This window comes from Thalassophryne amazonica, chromosome 2 (assembly GCF_902500255.1).
Source record: "Thalassophryne amazonica chromosome 2, fThaAma1.1, whole genome shotgun sequence".
Lineage (NCBI taxonomy): Eukaryota > Metazoa > Chordata > Actinopteri > Batrachoidiformes > Batrachoididae > Thalassophryne > Thalassophryne amazonica.
In genome coordinates this window covers 64,796,937-64,809,577 of record NC_047104.1, presented here as the reverse complement: position 1 = coordinate 64,809,577, position 12,641 = coordinate 64,796,937, and the positions used below count along the sequence as shown (strand labels likewise).

General features: G+C 43.2%; 1 protein-coding gene across 1 annotated transcript in view; it reads right to left on the bottom strand.

Moving 5' to 3' along the window:
• gnb5b (guanine nucleotide binding protein (G protein), beta 5b) overlaps positions 1-594 on the bottom strand; it is a 37,896-nt gene extending 37,302 nt beyond the window's left edge. The window contains exon 1 of the mRNA XM_034186890.1: positions 516-594. The gene's annotated coding sequence lies outside the window, so the exon portion shown is untranslated. The remainder of the gene's footprint in view (positions 1-515) is intronic.
• Between the last annotated feature and the right edge of the window lie 12,047 nt (positions 595-12,641).

The following is a 12,641-nucleotide window of genomic DNA, read 5'->3' as shown; positions in this document are numbered from 1 at the left end:
ATGTTGCTACACAGCACAAAAAAACAACCAAATAACTCATTTTAAATCTTCCAGTCATGAGGTGTTCCATTAATTTTGTACAGTTACAGACTGGCTGTTTTAAATCACGGAAATGAACTTGAATGTTGTGGAGGAATAAAGCTACAGTGTGTAGGATTTAGACTCATGTAGTGGTGAGTTTACAGATTGCGTTATGCTGTTCCAGTCATCATTTTGTTTCCTGTCATGTTTAGCTCCTTCGGTGATGGGGATTCATGCTCCCTTGCCATCTCAATGATTATCTGTTTTATGAAAATGTTAGCCTGCACTAGAAACCAGTAGACAGGCCGTCTCTACAGGAAAGCAAACACTGATTCCTCCTTTTCTCTTTACATTTCTGAACTCATATGGTGAAATTCTTGGATCTGTTTTGTTCAACTGAACATATCTGGCTCATCCATTGTGCTCATTCACACACCAGCATCAGTAATCTAAACACAAACAGTCAGCAGTCACTCACAAATTACAAAGCGTACCTCAGGAGAATGTTTATCCTCTGTGCAGCAGGTTATTTGCTCCTTAAGAAGAAAGTGGAGTTTTGCAGTGAAGAGGATTGTCAGTGACAGACAGAGAGGGAGCGTTAAGCTCCTTACAGAAGAGTTTAAGCTATTTCACTGCTCTGCTTTTACTTCATACCCGCAAGGAAGCTTTATTAGGGCCTGAGTAAGAAAAAGTCCTACGAGACCCTATTGCAATTGCGCTGTTTATTATTATTATTATTATTATTATTATTATTATTATTATTATTATTTATCATTAGAGCCCAAGTAGGAAAAAGTCCTATGAGGACCCTATTGCAATTGCACTGTTTATTATTATTATTATTATTATTATTATTATTTATTATTAGGGCCCGAGTAGGAAAAAGTCCTACGAGGACCCTATTGCAATTGTGCTGTATATTATTATTATTATTATTATTATTATTATTATTATTATTTATTAGGGCCCGAGTAGGAAAAAGTCCTACGAGGACCCTATTGCAATTGTGTTGTATATTATTATTATTATTATTATTTATTAGGGCCCGAGTAGGAAAAAGTCCTACGAGGACCCTATTGTAATTGCGCTGTTTATTATTATTATTTATTATTATTATTAGGGCCCGAGTAGGCAACATCCTACGAGGACCCTATTGTAATTGCGCTGTTTATTATTATTATTATTATTATTATTATTATTATTATTATTATTTATTATTTAGGGCCCGAGTAGGCAACGTCCTACGAGGACCCTATTGTAATTGTGCTGTTTATTATTATTATTATTATTATTATTAGGGCCCGAGTAGGCAACGTCCTACGAGGACCCTATTGTAATTGCGCTGTTTATTATTAGGGCCCGAGTAGGCAATGTCCTACGAGGACCCTATTGTAATTGCGCTGTTTATTATTATTAGGGCCCAAGTAGGCAACGTCCTATGAGGACCCTATTGTAATTGCGCTGTTTATTATTATTATTATTATTATTTATTATTATTATTATTATTAGGGCCCGAGTAGGCAACGTCCTACGAGGACCCTATTGTAATTGCGCTGTTTATTATTATTATTATTATTATTTATTATTATTATTATTATTATTAGGGCCCGAGTAGGCAACGTCCTACGAGGACCCTATTGTAATTGAGCTGTTTATTATTATTATTAGGGCCCGAGAAGGCAACGTCCTACGAGGACCCTATTGTAATTGCGCTGTTTATTATTATTATTATTATTATTATTATTATTATTAGGGCCCGAGTAGGCAACGTCCTATGAGGACCCTATTGTAATTGCACTGTTTATTATTATTATTATTATTTATTATTATTATTATTATTATTCTTGCCACTTTTGAAATCGAAATTTTGGCCTCTTCCCATGCTCAAAAACTCACCAAACTTTCCAAAGTCGTCCGGCCGGATCCGAAATTCGATATTTTGGGGACGTCGCACATGGTCGCAGAAAGATCGCGAAATAGCGCCCCCTAGAAATTTTCAAAAACCTTTTCAACCTTCAAAAAGCTTTTTTCGTCGCAGCCTCACGAAATTCGGTCCACATATTTACCATGCCAGGATGCACGAAAAAGTCTCTTACTGTCATGAAATATCGACAGGAAGTCGGCCATTTTGATTTTGACTCAATAGGCTGGAGAATCACTTTGGGATTACTGGAACTGCTCTTGCATGGTTGACGTCGTACCTGTCCAGTCGTTCCTACTGTGTATTGTGTAATGGAACCTCCTCCGATCGTAGAGACATGAAGTTTGGGGTTCCTCAGGGATCCGTTTTGGGCCCCTTGCTTTTTCTCTTTATGTAGCACCCCTCGGGAATATATTGCGGTGTTTTGGGATTCCCTTTCATTGCTATGCTGATGACACTCAGTTGTATATGCCAATAACTGCTGGTAATCTTACTCACATAAAATCCTTGGAAGATTGTCTTGCATCAGTAAGAAGTTGGATGTCTAGTAACTTCCTACTTTTAAATTCTGATAAGACTGAAGTTATGGTTTTTGGTCCAGCGAGATATCGGCATCAATTTGATCAGCTAACATTTGGCTTAGGTCCGTGTGTTATACATCATACGGATAAAGTGAGGAACCTTGGAGTAATTTTTGATCCTGCGTTGTCCTTTGATCTCCACATTAGAGACATTACAAGGACTGCCTTCTTCCATTTGCGAAATATAGCGAGGATTCGTCCTATTCTGTCTATGGCTGATACTGAGACTTTGATTCATGCGTTTGTCTCTTCTAGATTGGACTATTGTAATGCTCTATTCTCTGGCTTACTGCAGTCCAGGATCAGGGGTCTTCAATTGGTTCAGAATGCTGCTGCCAGACTTTTGACACGGAGCAGAAAGTTTGACCACATTCCGCCAATCTTGGCGTCCCTGCACTGGCTTCCTGTTTCTGCAAGATTGGATTTTAAAGTACTGATTTTAGTTTATAAAATTGTTCATGGACTTGCACCTCCCTATCTAGCTGACTTGATAAGCCCCTATGTACCAGCTCGGGCCCTGCGTTCTCAGGGTGCAGGACTTCTGTGTGTTCCCAGGGTGAATAAAAAGTCTGCCAGTCACAGAGCTTTTTCTTATCGTGCCCCAGCTCTGTGGAATGATCTGCCGGCACACATTCGGCAGTCGGACACTGTGGAGACCTTTAAATCACGTTTAAAGACTCATTTATTTTCCCTGTTTTATCATTAGTGTTATGATGTGTTTTTAATCTTGTATTCTTTTACTGCTGTTTTTCTTTTATGGTTGTTTTTATTGTGTTTTAAATTTTTAATTGTTTTTTATGTTGTGAAGCGCCTTGAGACGATTTTGTCGTGAATTGGCGCTATATAAATTAAGTTTCGATTCTGAGCAAATTTTTGCCATTTTTGGCCATTTCCACTACTTACATTTGAACGAACTCGTCCTAGGGATTTCATCCGATCGTCTTCAAATTTGGTCAAAATCATCACAACACAATGGTGATCAAAAGTTATCAAAAGATTCTAATTAAGTCAAAAGGTGTGGCTGCTAGGGGTCGTCAAACTTTGGCGAGCTTTTCGGAGCACGCCATTTCACTTCGAACGGCTGTCACGCCCACATACTTCATTGTAGATCCTTCAAACTTGCTGGACACGATGAGGGCTCTGCCCTGAATGTCTACATATCTTAAGTTCCCACCTGCGCCATAGCGCCCCCCGGTGGTGGCGGGAAATGTCCTATTTTTACTTTAAGAGGTCCTGATGTCACATACTTAACCCAATCAACTTCATTCCACTTCTAAAACATGCAGAACAAATTGGTGAACGTAGGCGATGAACGCTGTGAAGTTACGAGTAACGGCGTCCGTGTGGTGGCGTGCCGAATATTGCCCATTCGCCATGAAATTACTTTCTTCCTTTTGATGGCTTTAATTTTGTCACATCATCATGAAAATTGATACACAGGTCAAGCATGACAACCTCATGGGCGGGGCAAAATGCCTCAATAGCGCCCCCTTGAAACTTTCAAAAACCCCTCCCCATAGGGGTTTTTTTGGAGTAGGGAGATGAAAATTGGTACACATGTGTGACTTGCATAGATGTACAAAAAAGTCTCTTGCACCATGGGTCTACTCCAAACAGGAAGTTGGCCATTTTGAATTTTCTTCTCATTTTGGCGTGATTTCCACATGTTGTATTTGAACAAACTCCTCCTAGGGATTTTGTCCAATGCACTTCAAATTTCTTCCACATCACCCACAGACGATACTGACCAAAAGTTATCGAAAGCTTTTCTTTATGTCGAAGGGTGTGGCCGCTATGGCGCCGCCATTTTGACCCTTCGCCATGGAACATTATACTTAAATAGGTACTGATGTCACGTACTTAACACCATCAACTTCCTTCCACTTCTAAAACATGCAGAACAACTTGGTGAACATAGGCGATGATCTCCGTGAACTTATGAGTAACGGCTTCTGTGTGGCGGTGTACCGAATATCGAAACTTCGCCATGAAATTACCTTCTTCCTTTTGACGGCTTTAATTTTGTCATATCATCATGAAAATTGATACACAGGTCAAGCATGACAACCTCTTACAAATCATAGGGGCGTCGCCCGTGGGTGGGGCAAAATGCCTCAATAGCGCCCCCTTGAAACTTTCAAAAACCCCTCCCCTTAGGGGTTTTTTCGTACTAGGGAGATGAAAATTGGTACACATGTGTGACTTGCATAGACGTACAAAAAAGTCTCTTGCACCATTTGTCTACTCCAAACAGGAAGTTGGCCATTTTGAATTTTCTTGTCATTTTGCCATGATTTCCACACGTTGTATTTGAACGAACTCCTCCTAGGGATTTTGTCCAATGCACTTCAAATTTCTTTAACAGCATTCAGAGACGATACTGACCAAAAGTTATCGAAAGCTTTTCTCTATGTCAAACGGTGTGGCCGCGATGGTGCTGCCATTTTGACCGTTCATCATGGAACATCAAGTCATGATAACTCCTTCATGCTTTGCCTGATTGACTTGAAACTTCACATGTATGATGACGGTTGGCCCCTCAACACACCTGGCCCCTCTGTTTGTACACTGAGCGCCCCCTAGTGGATGAACCATCAACATGTCATAACTCCATGCACTGTGTGATTTGCTTGAAATTTGAACTGTGGGATGAGTGGTTGCCCCTGTATGCACATGCCCACATCTGGTCACAAGGGAACACACTGCCCTGGGTACGCGGTCGCACCAATGAGGGCCCGTATATGACTGCTTGCAGTCCTAGTTATGATTATTATTACAAGAAGGCGCCACTACACGCAGAATAACTGAAGATATGAACACTGTAAAAAAATTAGAAGTTCATTTTAATGAAGGCTCACATGTATTCTGTCACATTAGTTCATTCATTATACTTAACAAAAGTTACCCACCTGGAGACCTGCCTTGACCTGCACTGCATGAGCTCCCTGCTGTGTTTCACCTGATGCTGAAAGTCAAACCCAGGCTCTGTGATGAGGGATTTTAAGGCTTCTGCTGGCCTCTACGTCTGCCTTAAGGTAAATAAGTTGTGTCCCAAGACCTCTTTGACCAGAACAGGACTGACCTTATTACTATGCAGGTGTCGTGGTTAGCCTTTGCCCTGCCTCTCTCTCCTTGCCTTTTTACCCTGTGTGTAGCTCTGAGTGTTTTCCCCCAGATGGCGCACACAGAGCCGAGTCTTACCTGCTGCGCATCAGCGCTCATCACGGCCACTCACCTGCCGTGCATGAGCCTCTGATGAGGAGCGGGCTATATAATCCCATGCTGGTATTTCATTGTGGCCGAATCCTTGGTTGGTTTTCCTGCCCTGAGGCAAGAGTCTACGCTGACGATCCATAAGCCTTTCCAGATGCTTCCATGATCGAAGACCCATGATCCACAGATCGATGATGTAAGGATCGAGCCTGATTCCTCTCTGTGACCTTGACCGCGTGTTCCTGCAGCTTCCAAGTGCCTAAAATGTCGGAGCTTCCCGATTATAAACTCAAGCTCCCGGTTTTGGCTCTTTGCGTCCCCACCTGGTCCTGGTCCCAGATTACAAGTTTTCAGTTCTCCTTCAAGACTGGCACGGAAACCTGCAGCACCCTGATTTCCGCGGCTACGAGCGGGATGACTCTCCACTCAGCAGGCCACCAGTGGCCCCAGGGTTCACGATCACTGCCATAAATGTGCCCCCAGTGGTCAATCACCTCACTAAATGTGCTCCCAGTGTTCACAATCACTGCCCTAAAAGTTCCCCTCGTGTTCACAGTCACTTACTTCAATGTGCCCCCAGTGTTCACAATCAATGCTGTAACTGAGCCCCCAGTGTTCAATTACCAACCCAAATGTGCCCGTAGTGATGAATTACATCACAAAATGTGGTCCCAGTGACCACAATCACTGCCCTAAATGTGCCCTCAGGGTTCAATTACCACACAAAGTGAGCCGTCAGTGTTCATAATCACTACCCTAAATGTGCCCCAAGTGTTCATAATCACTACCCTAAATGTGCCCCAAGTGTTCACAATCACTGCCCTAAATGTGCCCCAAGTGTTCATAATCACTACCCTAAATGTGCCCCAAGTGTTCACAATCACTACCCTAAATGTGCCCCAAGTGTTCACAATCACTGCCCTAAATGTGCCCCAAGTGTTCATAATCACTACCCTAAATGTGCCCCAAGTGTTCATAATCACTACCCTAAATGTGCCCCAAATGTTCATAATCACTACCCTAAATGTGCCCCAAGTGTTCATAATCACTACCCTAAATGTGCCCCAAGTGTTCACAATCACTGCCCTAAATGTGCCCCAAGTGTTCATAATCACTACCCTGAATGTGCCCCAAGTGTTCATAATCACTACCCTAAATGTGCCCCAAATGTTCATAATCACTACCCTAAATGTGCCCCAAGTGTTCATAATCACTGCCCTAAATGTGCCCCAAGTGTTCACAATCACTGCCCTAAATGTGCCCCAAGTGTTCATAATCACTACCCTAAATGTGCCCCAAATGTTCATAATCACTACCCTAAATGTGCCCCAAGTGTTCATAATCACTACCCTAAATGTGCCCCAAGTGTTCACAATCACTGCCCTAAATGTGCCCCAAGTGTTCATAATCACTACCCTAAATGTGCCCCAAATGTTCATAATCCCTACCCTAAATGTGCCCCAAGTGTTCATAATCACTACCCTAAATGTGCCCCATATGTTCATAATCACTACCCTAAATGTGCCCCAAGTGTTCATAATCACTACCCTAAATGTGCCCCAAATGTTCATAATCACTACCCTAAATGTGCCCCAAGTGTTCATAATCACTACCCTAAATGTGCCCCAAGTGTTCATAATCACTACCCTAAATGTGCCCCAAATGTTCATAATCACTACCCTAAATGTGCCCCAAGTGTTCATAATCACTACCCTAAATGTGCCCCAAATGTTCATAATCACTACCCTAAATGTGCCCCAAGTGTTCACAATCACTGCCCTAAATGTGCCCCAAATGTCCAATTACCTCACTAAATGTGCACCCAGTGTTCACAATCACTGCCGTAATTGAGGCCCCAGTGTTCACAATCACTGCCCTGAACTGTCACCTAGTGTTCACAATCGCTGCCCTAAATGTTCCCCTCGTGTTCACAATCGCTGCCCTAAATGTTCCCCTTGTGTTCACAATCACTTACTTCAATGTGCCCCAGTGTTCACAATCACAGAACAGGACCGACTTTATTACTGTGAAGGTGTCATGGTTAGCCTTTGCCCTGCCTCTCGCTCCTTCCCTTTTTTACCCTTTATGTAGTTGAGTTTTTTCCCCCAGATGGCGCACACAGAGCCGAGTCTCACCTTCTGTGCATCGCCGCTCATCACGGCCAATTACACTGTTATATTGATATATGCTGCAATTATTTTATTTATTGATTATTTTTGGCCATTTGTTCACCACAAATTATTCCAAGCTTTAAATTTTGGTAAATAAATGAAATGGGTGCTGATGTATTTGTTGTCAAGTTGTTCAGAATCTGCTTAATTAAAAAAAAGAAGAAAAAAAAGGGTTAATTCGTGGCTGGCTGGCGTTTATTCCTATTGATTTAATCAGACAGAGGGGGGGATCGAGCCCGTGATTATTGACACCCCGCCGCGCCACCTTAACCGCTACTCAGTGCGTTACATTTATCCTTAATGAACTTGAAAGGGCATTTCAGTTGAAAACATGTTGAAATTGTTAAACGACATTAACTTTTATCTACCATTTAAAAGTCGGCAATGCATATCTGTGTGAAAAAAAATTAAGGAATACTGTTTAAAAACGTTGCAAAAATAGATAGGTAGATGTCCATATAAGGGTTTATTTCTTGCGATGACGTCATACCTTATGTTACCGTCATAACTTATGTTACCGTAGCAGGAAAAGTGTGTGCTTTGAAACTCCTTCACCGCAGGCTCGAGACTCGGCCGATTATTTTTCAGCAGCGTGAAAATTTAAATAGTCGCCCTTTGAATTCCCACATTTTTCTTCATTATTATTATGATTATTATTACAAGAAGGCGCCACTACACGCAGAATAACTGAAGATATGAACACTGTAAAAAAAATGAGAAGCTAATTTTAATGAAGGCTCACATGTATTCTGTCACATTAGTTCATTCATTATACTTAACAAAAGTTACCCACCTGGAGACCTGCCTTGACCTGCGCTGCATGAACTCCCTGCTGTGTTTCACCTGATGCTGAAAGTCAAACCCAGGCTCTGTGATGAGGGATTTTAAGGCTTCTGCTGGCCTCTACGTCTGCCTTAAGGTAAATAAGTTCTGCTTTGGGAACCACAGAATCTCGTCTCTGCTGTTTGCGGACGATGTGGTTCTGTTGGCTTCATCAAATCAGGACCTTCAGCGTGCACTGGGGCGGTTTGCAGCCGAGTGTGAAGCATCCGGGATGAAAATCAGCACCTCCAAATCCGAGGCCATGGTTCTCAACTGGAAAAAGGTGCTTTGCCCTCTTCAGATCGGTGGAGTGTCCTTGCCTCAAGTGGAGGAGTTTAAGTATCTATTAAAGGTCTTGTTCACGAGTGAGGGACGAATGGAGCGTGAGATCGATAGACGGATTGGTGCAGCATCTGCAGTGATGCGGTCGCTGTATCGCACCATCGTGGTGAAGAGAGAGCTGAGTAGGGGGGCAAAGCTTTCGATTTACCGATCGATCTACGTTCCGATCCTCACCTATGGTCATGAGATTTGGCTCATGACCGAAAGAACGAGATCGCGAGTACAAGCGGCCGAGATGAGTTTCCTCTGCAGGGTGGCTGGGCGCTCCCTTAGAGATAGGGTGAGGAGCTCAGTCACTCGGGAGGAGCTCGGAGTCGAGCGGCTGCTCCTCCATGTCGAAAGGAGTCAGTTGAGGTGGCTCGGGCATCTTTTCCGGATGCCCCCTGGACGCCTCGCTGGAAAGGTGTTCCGGGCACGTCCCATTGGGAGGAGGCCCCGGGGAAGACCCAGGACACGCTGGAGGGACTACATCTCTCGGCTGGCTTGGGAACGCCTTGGGGTTCCCCCGGAGGAGTTGGGGGAGGTGTGTGTGGATCGGGAGGTCTGGGCGGCTTTGCTTGAGCTGCTGCCCCTGCGACCTGACTCCGGATAAAGTGGAAGAAAATGGATGGAAGGATGGATGGTGTTCTGGTAGTCATGAGTTTTACTTTCTGTTATAATCCATTTTGTGTTTTGTTTTTTGTTTTTTGTCAATTTATTGCATTATACTTTAGTCACAGGTTTTGGTTATTATTGATCTTCAGTGTTTCTTATCTTATTATGTTCCATTTGCTATTTATTGCTCATTTGGTAGTCTCTGGTTTTGTCATTCGGTTCATTCATTTTGGTGTAATTTAAGTTGCCATCTTATTATCAGTTATTGCTTTTACTTTTATACTTTAATCTGTTTCAGTTTCAATCTGTTCTAGTTTTGGTTATTATCATAGAACTTCTGGTTTCCCGCTGTTTAAATTAGTCAAGTTAAGTATTGTTTGTCGCGCACGTCACGTTTTGCGCCGTTGTTTTTCTGTAAGTTATCTTGCTCCAGTTCAATTTGCTTTTGTCTCACTGCACTCTCTTAACTCTCTTCTCCCTTCTTTGCTTCACTGGGCCACACTCCTTTCAAGAAACACCTGTGTCTTGTTCCTCTAATTACACCACCTGTTTTTTAAGCCCTCACAGTCCCTCACTTCCCTGCAAGTTTGTTAGTATCTCGTATTTACATTCCAGCCTTCTTGTTCAAGTCCTGTTTTGCTCTGTCTTGTTTTGACCTCGCTTTGTGCCCCGGATTTCGTCTCTGCCTCAGTCCTTGTAATTAGTCTCTAGTCTAGTCCCACCCGGAAATTCCGCAGCAGATTCCTCACCAGCACGCAAGCCATGAGAAACCTCTGTGGCACATCCACCAAGAAACTCTACAGAGGATTCCTCGCAAGCATGCACGGCACGGAATTCCTCAGTGGCACGCCCATCTGAACATGCTGCAGCCGTACCAGTGGACTCCTCACCGGCCTGTGCACCACAGGAATCTTCAGCAGCAACTGCGAGGTCACCCGCAGCGCCGCCAGTCACTCCAACCAAGCCTTTGCCTCCAGAACTTTCGGTGCAGTCCACGCATCATTTCCCAGCCGAGCCATCTGAAGGACTCACTATGGCTTCTACACCGCCAGCAAGCTCCAGGTCAGTGGAAACAGTGACAGCAAGTTCACCGCTGGAAACGTCTTCAGTGCCACCTCATCACATTCTTTCATCCGAGACATTCACAGAGAAATCACTAGAACCCAGGTCCAGAAAGACTGTGAGTTTCATTAATCTTTTAGTACTGATCAGTTTGTGTTTCCACCCTGCTCTGTGCTCATTCGCCATGCAAGTTTTTGCTTTTTGATGATTTTTGTTTTTTCTCCCTCATTTTGTTCTTTTCGCCAGTCTTTTTGGTGTCAAGATGTTATGTTTCTGGGTCTCACGAGCATCAATTTTTAGGGAAGATTTGAGTAGCACCCCTCCCAAGATTTTATCCGAGTTATCCGATTTGTTTCATAGAGCCATCTGTCATTTGTGCCTTTCTGTTCCACTGATTCCTGCCCACTGCTGCTATCTGGTTAACTCCTTTTGCCATGTATCTGCTAAGGCTGAGACTATCATCTCCAGTATTCTTCATATCTGTTGCATTTTTTTTTTCTGGCCCTCTTCCTTTGTCAGTTTTTGTCGGAAAAGGGTGAACAACCTATATCACTGATTGCCTAAGTTCTCTACTGGCTCGTTTATGACATTTTCAGTTGTTAATAGGATCCTGAAATTTCGTGAAGGGAGTTCTGGGGTTTTGTGTGGGTGTTTCTGGCATTTGTCTTCTCCAGCTTGCTCATTATGTAATCTGTTCAGGTTCCACGCTTCCTGTCTGCAGGTTCTTTATTTTTTTTATGTTTAAGGCAACTGTTTTTCCCTTTTGCATCTTATATGCCCAGCCCCATTGCTGGTGCTTCTATTTTTGATTTCCCTCTCAGTCAGTTTTGTTTGTTTCATCATTTTCAATTTTCTGGTTTTGAGCTAGGTTTTTCCCCCGGCAGCATTCGGTTTTCTTTTTGTTCCATGGGTATTTTGTTGATTTAGTCACCTTACCTTACCTCTGGCTTAGGTCATTATATTGGTTTTGTCGCATCTTAAAGTTTGGTGATACTTGGTTTTCATTTTTGGCGTCCCTTGTTGGTTTGTTTTTCTCTCAGTTGTTTTCTTGGGTTACCTGGGTTTTGTTAGTTACTTTTTTAAATGTTTCCATTACTTAGTTATCTTGCCTCAGAAAAAAAGCCAACCAGATAATTTCCAACGTGAAGGCTTTGTTGATCCGGGACGTCGTCTAACTTTCACAAAAAAGGCAGAAGGCGTGGACATCAGCACTTTTTCTCCACATTCTACTGTTACAGGAGTTTTTTTCATGGAAAGAGAAGTGGAGGATTGCGCCACCATGCCGCTCATGGCGCGGGACAAAACCACCTCCGTGTTGGTCTCACAGGACGCCTTTCAGGTGGCTTTCAGAAGGCTTCTGGTTGCTTTTCAGTCGTGTGAGTATCCGAGAAATTGTGCATGAGCTGGACATGCCCCAACATGTCCTGTGAGGCTTCATCATGGCGGTGCTTTGCACCATGCGGCTCTGCCACGACACGCGGAGTTCCTCCGCACGTCTGTCTCAATGTGCCGAAAAAGTGCTGATGTCCACGTCTTCCGCAATTCCTGTGCTAGTCAGATGACATACCGGATCAAGACAGTGTCCAGTTTTGAAATGAACGGCACATTCCACTGTTACAGGAGTTTTTGTCATGGAAAGAGGAGCGGAACATGGGGCATAACGATAAGCAATTTTATCTGCACTCGGTAGAAACTATCCATTAGCGGTTGTAAACTCTGTAATCGTGATCGTCACTGAGGCTTTTTTAAATGCTTATTGCAAAGCGGTTTGTTTCTTTACGACAATCAAGTTTTATAAGTCCAGGGACACTGATCTGTGTGTTATAGATACAAATCAGTTTCCTCGGATCCACAGAACTTACCCCTGTAAAACTTGTTCCTGCCACGGTGCTGTGATGCGGTCCACATCTGCCC